This window comes from Argopecten irradians, unplaced genomic scaffold (assembly GCF_041381155.1).
Source record: "Argopecten irradians isolate NY unplaced genomic scaffold, Ai_NY scaffold_0484, whole genome shotgun sequence".
NCBI lineage: Eukaryota > Metazoa > Mollusca > Bivalvia > Pectinida > Pectinidae > Argopecten > Argopecten irradians.
In genome coordinates, this window is record NW_027187951.1 from 14645 (window position 1) to 24119 (window position 9475).

At 34.2% G+C, this 9475-nt stretch overlaps 1 pseudogene; it reads right to left on the reverse strand.

Moving 5' to 3' along the window:
* Nucleotides 1–207: 207 nt before the first annotated feature.
* Nucleotides 208–6599, reverse strand: LOC138312826 (uncharacterized; annotated as a pseudogene).
* Nucleotides 6600–9475: the final 2876 nt, after the last annotated feature.

The window sequence follows — 9475 nt, forward strand, 5'->3', positions numbered from 1 at the left end:
TGAAACAGATAGCAAATCTGTGTGTTTTTTATTATTCGAAAACTAATACAAAAAGATTTAGAAAAACGGGACATGCTCCATCACGGGACTGCGAACACTAGCCGGATGTTCTATTAATATCAAGCAAACGATTGGTTGGTCACCAATGATCGACCCAGTCCAATTCTGTTACACTAACATTTCCGTCGTAATACGATTATACTGCAGTCACCATTTTTCGGTATCTTGGACTTGAAATGTTTTCATTAAAAAATGTACATCATCAGCTCCACTCACGAGATTAATAATCTTTATGGTTGATTTTGAAGTTTGCTGAGCAGCAAATCTCTCCACCTCCTCTACACAAATCTGCCAAATTGCCTCTGTTTGTTCCGTTTTAAAAATCTACCTGAATAAGTAAACCGAAAAGGTGTATACAACTATAAAACTAATAATGTTTTGCTAATAATTTTCAAAAAAATACCTCAATGACATTGATAACTTTAAGTAGTTTGAATACTGTTCATCTTCCGTTATTTGTTTATTCACAATAAATCTGCATGTGATTTTGATGTTTCACATCTTTCTACATCAGGAAAAAAATAGCCGTGGGAATGCTAAGCATTAAACATGCATGCGATATGTGAAATATATTTTGGAGAAGTGAAAAAAAATTTATGACTGAAAATAAAGGTCTAGGCCATTCGATCGAATGAATTAGTAATCCATTTGAATCTTTTCATATTATCGTGTTTTCCCTTCCAATGTTTAACCATACCATACATAACACAAAATTCACAAATTACATTTTAGTTTTTCTTTCAATTGACATTATCAAGCTGAACACAATAATGCCTTCAATGTAAGCCAAAAGTTTGTTTAAAACATATCCTCCAATAAATAAACCAATATCTACAAACCTGATGCAAAGTTTTGTATTAAGCTATGGAAGCCAGATTCATTTGATCCCATCTCCGTAGTACTCCATATATGCATGCCCTGATATTATCAGCATATCCTTTGAATAATTCATTCGTTGCCAATATGTCTTTGTCAGACACTGGTCCTATCACATGCAATACTTTTTTAGCATGTGGGTTCTTTCCTGCACTTGTGATTATAACATCAGTTATCTTCAGCTTAGATGTCTGTTGTCGCTGCTCTTTCTTATCTCCGTTAACAGTGATAGCCATCAACTGCGTGCTTTTGCAGTAATCTCCTTCAGCAAAAATATCGTTTACATCCACATAATAATGGAGTTCTTACTATATGCTTTCAAGATAAGGATTACAAGTTTGAGTTAACGGAGTTGTAGTGTGTTCACAAGTCAATTTGATGCCAATGACATTCTAGATTATGACTCGTAAAGACTACATGTGACCCCGGGCTGCGATTTTGCCGGACAGAGCTTGGATTATTCAGTGTATTTGTTCACACATGAAAGGACATAGATGGAGACTGAGTAGTGTTTCAGGTTGCCCCATGTCTGCGGGGAAAATATTTTGCTGGAATAGCGATCGGTATTGTGGGTGACAAGTCGGACACCATTTATGACTGGTGCTCATTTATTGATTTTGTCCAAGAAGATCTTGACTTTGGTACAAACCAAATATGTGATGATTGTCTCAGATGAGGATACCTTGCTGCTACTCTGGAACAAAATGAACAAAATCAGATTACACGGGTCCTGAATGAAGAGGTCATTATTTCCGTCTTGTGACGCATAATCTGCTGCGACTGACCCCTCGTGTTTCAGGTATGGATTGAGAACTTTTTCTTGTTTAACAATTTTGAGAATAATCGATATTTCTTGTATTCTGAAAGACGGTGACATGTATCTAGTTGTATAGTATTTTGTTTCAGAATTATAAGAATTATTGTACAGTCCTGATTGGCGTGTTTGTCATTAGTGTAGTTAAGATAGTATCAGTAGCCACTCATATCATACCTTTTGGAGATAGGATAACTGAGTTTTACTTTGAAATTTCCCAATAAATACTGTGCACTCCTTCTTACCCCTACAGCATACATAGTTGTTCTTTCCATATTTTAAAATGCATAATTTTATTATTTCACACAACCAATAACAAGAGATCAATCACATAGAAAACATGGTTCATTTATAGAATGAATCTATACAATCAATGGAAAGAAGGGACTTTGTTACTATACTGTCCTGTTCCCGTTTCCATCAGGAAATATAGGGAATAGACTTCTGCGGAACATCAACCATCCATACTTATCAGTTATTCATTCATAAAAGACCATTGGGACAAGAGGAACATTTCATAACATTTCAGAGATCCCTTCGGTATTTGTTGATTTCGATAACAAAATAATAGTCATAATTCAAGAAACCTGTGTCTATAATTTAGATTGTTATCTGTTGTGGACTTTCTATAAAAATGGCAAATTCTCTACCGGTCTCTCGCAATATTTCCGAAATGTGTTGGTGTTAAAGGTAACCGAAAGTGGGAGTCATTGGAAATAAAAACTTCAAAAAAGTTTAGAAAAAAAAAAAAAAAAAAAAAAAAAAAACATCCCCAAGAGGGGGCTCAATGGGCCTAACGGTCACGACAGACTATTAATCTAGAAAAATACATCATGCAGTAGAACTAAAGCGACACAGTAAGTGTTCTAGACATTTAAAGATGTTAGCCTTTGATCCCTATGACCTTGAATGAATGCTCAAGGTGATTCATTTTGATGAAGGCAGCCCTTCATCAACAGCATGGTCACAGTCTCACTCTAATACCAGGTCCATAGGCCTTGCCTATTAACTATTCACAAGAATCTGTTTTAAAATTGTCCGCATATTTGACTGCCGTGAACCTGAATGGATGTCAAGAGTCTTTCATCGTTGAACAAAATTTGGTGTGCCCTTCATACGAGAGCAATCGCCTACAATATCAATAGTGGTCTCTAAGCCTATTATGTATTCACAAGAAAGTCAGTTTAAGTTGTTATAGCTCTATTTGATTCTCCCTGTGGTCCTTGCAATTGCACTAGTTCACATGTACATTCGTTTGTAACAAAATTTGGTAAGCCTCCTTCATTACTGCATGCCAAAAGTTCAGTATAGGGGGTATCTAAGCCTCTTCTATTTTATTCACAAGAAGTCATTTAAAAATTTTAGACCTATTTGACTCCTGTGACCTTGAATGAAGATCAAGTTCATTCATTTTGAACAAGATTTGTAGCCGCTCCATCCCAACTATGTACCGCATGTCCAATATGATTACCATGGGCACCTTTCGGTTCTTAGAATTAGTCAATTTAAATATTGTAAGCCTATTTGACCCCTGTGACCTTGAATGAAGGGTCAAGGTCATTCATTTGAATATATATTGGTAGTCCTGATATCATCACAGCATATCTAAAAGCGCAATATCATGGTGATCTAGGCCTTTGAGTTAGTTCACAAGAATGATTGTTTAAATTATTCGGTTTAGCCTATTTTGACCCATCTGTGACCTTGAATGCAAGATAGTATAGTTGTTTTCTACAGTGTGTGTGAACGAAAAAAAAAGGCATTGCGTGCTTGGGTTTTTCGTTAAAGATCACGTTGACCGCAGCGTGCATAAATAACCGATTATCGGATGGGCACCTAAAATTGTACCAATTTAGACAAACTTTCATTACAAGGAAACTCTCTTTAAAACTGTTCTGAATAGGTATGATTCTGGTAAAAAAATGCATTTGCAAATTGGATAGATCTGCCGGATCATATAATTATTTACTCATAAGTTCGTGAGTTTCAGAAGAAAGGATCTAAATTTCATTTATAAATGTTAAAAAATGGGAAGAATGCGAAACGATTACCTTTAGTTATCCCAATACAAATTTCAAAAAACTAATGTTCTTAAATTTACATCCACTAAAATTTAAGAAAATACAGAGAACCTGTTACAGTAGTATTCAATAATGTCTTAATATTTATCTGAGAGAGAAAAAATGGAGATTTCTTCTTAATTTGGATTTATTTAGAAAATAATTTCACTAATAATAATTTTATTTATTAGTGAATATATTTTTCTAATTCACACGTAAATTCTATTAAAAAAATAGTCAGTACATTGGGTTTTTTTAAAAAACGTGAATGGTGAAATCCTTGAAATTATTTACAACAATACCGGATCGCCACTTTATTACGCATAATGGTATACCCACAAGTATGAAGCAACTTTCACATCTATCAGCATAGCAATGAGATATCAAAAATTATTGATTGTTTACCTTCACAATTGTATAAAACATATTTTTGATGGGTCATGACACAAAATGCATTTACCAATGTAGATGTGAACACACTAAGCAGAGAATCCCGATGTCACAACGAAAAAGCCGGATGGTCAATTAGGAAAATTAGAACTATCGACCAGGCTGAGTGGAACGAAAAATACACAACTCACCTTCCCCAATTACTCGTAACATTTTTGAAAATAGCTTGCATTATTAGGAGTATATATTCAGAACCTTATACTAGAACTTTACACGCTAATGTCAGGGTTCTGGCTCCCATTTTCTCATTTAGTCAAACTGATTCTGTTGTTTCAAATATTTTGATGCGGCCGGACAATTTAAATATAAAAATTGTTGTACTAATCAGACAAAACAGCAGGGTCCAAGGCGAACAGCCCCGGTGATGGTGGTCGAACATAAGCTGACGATTCCTAACGTATGACACCATTTTACTTCTATGAACTACCAAGTGGGGAGGTCACTATATTAAGGGTGAGAACCTCCAAAAATCTATACACAAATCATAAGAACTGTGGTGATTTCTATGATATACATATAATCATATATACTATACTCACCTTACCAATTGCTGGCGAACAAAAACAACGGTTGTTTGAGCAAATGGGTTGAGAGTTCTTCTCAACTGTCTAAAATTAAGTATTAAACAAAAATTAGTCCGACTTTACTGAAATCGTGTCTATAAAAAAATTAAAATGTTTGACGTTTTCTATTACTAACAATTACAAAAACAAAACAGTTCATTCTTTTCATATTCTATGTCCAACTATAAAAATCAGATATAACAAATTAATTTGTGGATTATCACGCGTTTGCACAAAAATTGAAAAATTGATATTGTACATGTAGTGCAGCTAGCCCATGATTATAAATATATTTACATTTTCATCACAAGTTGTGTTGAAAGCTTACCAATTGCAGGGAAGTGCAACAGACCTAGCCCCTACACTGATTGCTTCTAACAAAGCGTTCTCTATAGTCCTACGAAAGTCAACCTGGAAGTTCACTCCTCTTTAATTGCCTAGCCGTTTCGTCTCTTTTTGATTTCTTGTAAACAGACCACATGGGAATCACAGCGTGAATTATGCTGTCATAGTGGAGATTCCCAGCACTAGTAAAGCATAGCTGCTTCTGTCACAGTTAAGGCTCTGTCTTTAAAAACATTGTTGCAGGCTTCATCGAATTTATGACCAGCAGCCGCAGCAATTTTAGCCGACAGACCCCAAGAATTTTGAAGATTTTTTAATCTGTTTCCAACATACAATTACATTTTACATCCAAATTTAAGATGTCACCCTGATAGACGAAAACACCTGTAACTCCACCATCCGTCTTAAAGACTTTTAGATCCGAGATGGTGGTAGAACATCTGATTTTGTTCTACTTGGTACCATTTGGTGTTGGTGTTGTTGCTTTCTTGGTCTTCCAATGGCTTTCAATATCAGATGTTCAGTCTGCTCAACAGCATCATACTGCTCTCCAACAAGTTTGACTTGCCTAAGCTTTGGGCTGTATTCACAAAATATGTTCATGGAAGTCATATTTTCCTTCTGCTGTTTCATGCATTCTTGCAATTTCTCTGCTTCAGTCTCCGTCAGATTGCTGATTTCTCTTCTAGCATAATGACTTTAATAGATCCTTTGCTTTCTGAAAGCATCCAGACCGGTCAATTATATAACATTCTGTGTGAGTGTTATTGAAGGTTATATCTAGCGTTTTTGTTGATTCCAGGATTGAAAAAAACATATCTCAGGGAATTGTCCTGCTGAACAAGTAAATTTCATCTTTTTATCTTGATCTGTTTGTTTGTTATATTGCAATGCTTGATCTGATTCTCCTCTTTCTTTGTCATCGCTATGTATGTTTGGCTTAAGTGTAGTACATTTAATATGTGCATCTCCTCTAGATCTTGTTTCTTCTTTGAATTGATTAACATAAACATTTTGCTCTTGTTTCAATCTATCACAATGTCCATGATGTTCATTCGAGTCATCTTCTCTTTTTTTTCACTCGATTCCTCTTCAAATCTATAATGCGTCTTCTTCATCACTGGCTCCTCGCAATCTTTGGAAATCGATGTGATTTCTTTTATGTTTTTGTAGGGTCCTTCATCCATGACAAGACCAGAATATGTTCGGGTTGTCTTGACGATATCCTTTATACTGCCATTTAATACGTTTGACGTTTCTGAATGAAGGCTTCTGACCATTTCCAAATTTCCATTGCTTGACATCCAGGGATTCAAGGTTGTCACTATCAAGTGGTGTCGTGTCTAAGTGACTGCTTTTCTTGATTTCCTCCCACTGCTGTGTGACCTTCTGCTCCCCTGTCTCCTTTTGGTCTCTGGTTTTGAGTGTCATTATGACCAATAAAGTGTGTCTCATGTTTCCTTGTACCACCATCCTTGTCTGCATGGCCTTTGTCTTGGAATACATCGTCCTTAATTTCATCAGTTATGATTCTCACTATATATTTGTAGGCACACTGAAATCTCTGGTAAACTGCCTCTAAGATAACATGTTCCACTATCCTCCTCTTCCCATGTAGTCCCAGACGCATCATAAATGGCAGAGACTATATTATTTACCCGGGTGTGGATTTCTTGAACAATCTTACTTTTCAAATTTGCCTTCACATTTTGGACAGTCCTGAAAAACAAATGTAAAAATGATAAGCAAGTATAAATGTCGTTTATAATGTACACGTACTATAGATATTTTCAAATTACATACGCATGTTGTATGCATTGCCAAGTATTAAAACGAAAGTGCTCATCATGATCGTCACGTTTTTGAGAAGAGATTAGTTTCTTCCTATAAAATGGAATAAACATAACAGGGTCATGTAATAATGGATTATATGTCATATGTTATGAAGTCGTTGAAACAAGATTTAAAAATTAAATAAATTACACACGTTAGGAAACATAAATTAAAGCATGAAACAATTGTATAATAGCTTGGCTCTTTTTGGTTCCCAAATTCATCAAATGTTTGATTATAAGTAAATGATAAACAAATTACGTAATGATATCTGATATAAATATGGCATCCCTTTCTCAATGGTAACAATAATTGTAGCTGTAGTTGCTATAGTAAACCATCTCATAAACGCAATCTTTAAATAAGCAATTTTGTAAATTATCAATGTTTTTCCAAGAAAGCGAGCACATAAATAAAGGCAATCAAAATTCAATTTTCTGATGCCAATTAGTTTTAATTTAAAATATAATGTTACATGTATATAGCCATTAAACAAAACTGTTTTACCATGAAATTTACAAGAAGAAAAAGAAAAATAATAAAAGAAAATATCAATACCTGCTTTGGGGAATTTAGTCACACGATATTCATCATTTCCTTGTTTGTTTCACCAGCTGTTTAGCATCTTAGAAATACAATTCAGAGAACAAATGTTAGCGCAACTGCTGCAGGTGATATGAAATATATTCACTCAATTCAAATTAAAATGTGTCAAATAAAAATAATTCTTTTTTAAGTTCTTGGGCCAGGTTCTTCAAGACGTGATAGCTTAATCACTTGATTAGTGATATTTGCATTTCTCATTTGTTGCAAAACTGATTTCATATATCTTCCCTAATATCAGCAAGTAGATAAAGGATGAAGTTCTTAGAATCTTATAAATTTTGTTGGTATTACCAGAACTTATTTTTCTTGATATAAAATAAGGTGACCGTGGTTAAATTGGGATTAGCATAGCCTAATTAATAACCTTTTGAATAGTTTTACCCTGACATACATGAATCATGTATATCCTACTAATATTCATTAATTATTTTCCCATATTTTCATATGTAAAAAACGATTCTGCATCTCAGAATATTAAACGTTACAAAGGTCTCATAAACAATGTTTTTGCTAATTTAAATCAATATCTATTTCATAAAATGTGATCTATTTAAGCATTAGCTATTTTCCTAATGGCATCTATGGTCTATATAGATGACAGAGCTTTGCAGAAAATTTTCATAATGCGCGCTAGCTCATTATGAGATGATTATCTACAAAGCTCTTGCATCTCTGCATTAACATTGTGTAAGCTAGACCAGAAAAACCGTTTATCAACGACGATTTAATCAACAAGATGAAACAACCAAGTCAACATTAGTGACGTCATAATGGTCATGTTTTGGGTGTCAGTTATACCGTCATATACTTCACTTTGTCTTGGTTAGTTTATAAATAGTAGAAGTGACAAGTAAATGTAAATATAATCCTAATATTTTCTTCTTGTTTTAATCGTTGACAAATGGATCCGTTGATATGATATTTGATGAAGATTGTTAGTAAATACTTTCTTAAAAACTGATATAATAATTTCCGATTTTCTAATCCAAATAGACCACCTTGTTTGTCATGCAATATGAACTAAGGTTCCTACATGTATATAGCATTGAGAAATAACAATGACTACACTTGCTTACTGAAGGAGGGGGACATGGGTAAGAAACAGAAGTCACAGGTAACAATATCCTACCATCTGATAGGCTTAACATGCCACATGTTGGGGCAGATTTGATAACAAATTTGTAAGAAACTAAGTTTATACTGACCGAAGGTCAGGATGGTAAAAACTTTGATGAAATAAATATACATCTATCAGGAAAAATCTATCATCATCGGGGAGTGTGAAACAGTTTTGAAAATTCTAAATCTAACATATATTTGAAGCAAGGACGTATAACATACTCCTTGATTGGCAGTAAGATTTGAAAAAACAGATGTATCATGTGCGAAAAGAATTTGGAATACATAATACGATATATAACATTTTAGAAACAAAACTTAAATGTCAAACATAAATGATCCAGAAGCCCACTATATCAAAGTGGTTGGATAGGACAGACTATACAGGATGGTATGGGAGTTAAGGATACTACAATGTGCGTAATCTAGCTTGCACATTAAATACAGGGTGTATAAAAATTATCAATGTAAGTGCAGATGCTAGAAAAGCTTATGGTAATTTACCATTCTTAGACTTGAAATATGATCAGAGCTTCAGTTTCATCCCGAGAAAGGACAAATGACATCGATCCCAGTTTTTTTTGTTTTTCCCAGCCAGTTTTTCTATCCTCTCCTTATCTAATGCTGATTGACTGTTAGAGGTAACAATACAAAACGCTTTTTTTTCATACTCTGTTCTGGTAAGTACATACACTGAAACAGATTATAAACAAAGTCAAATACCTGTCCAATGCTTGGTCATCTGTACA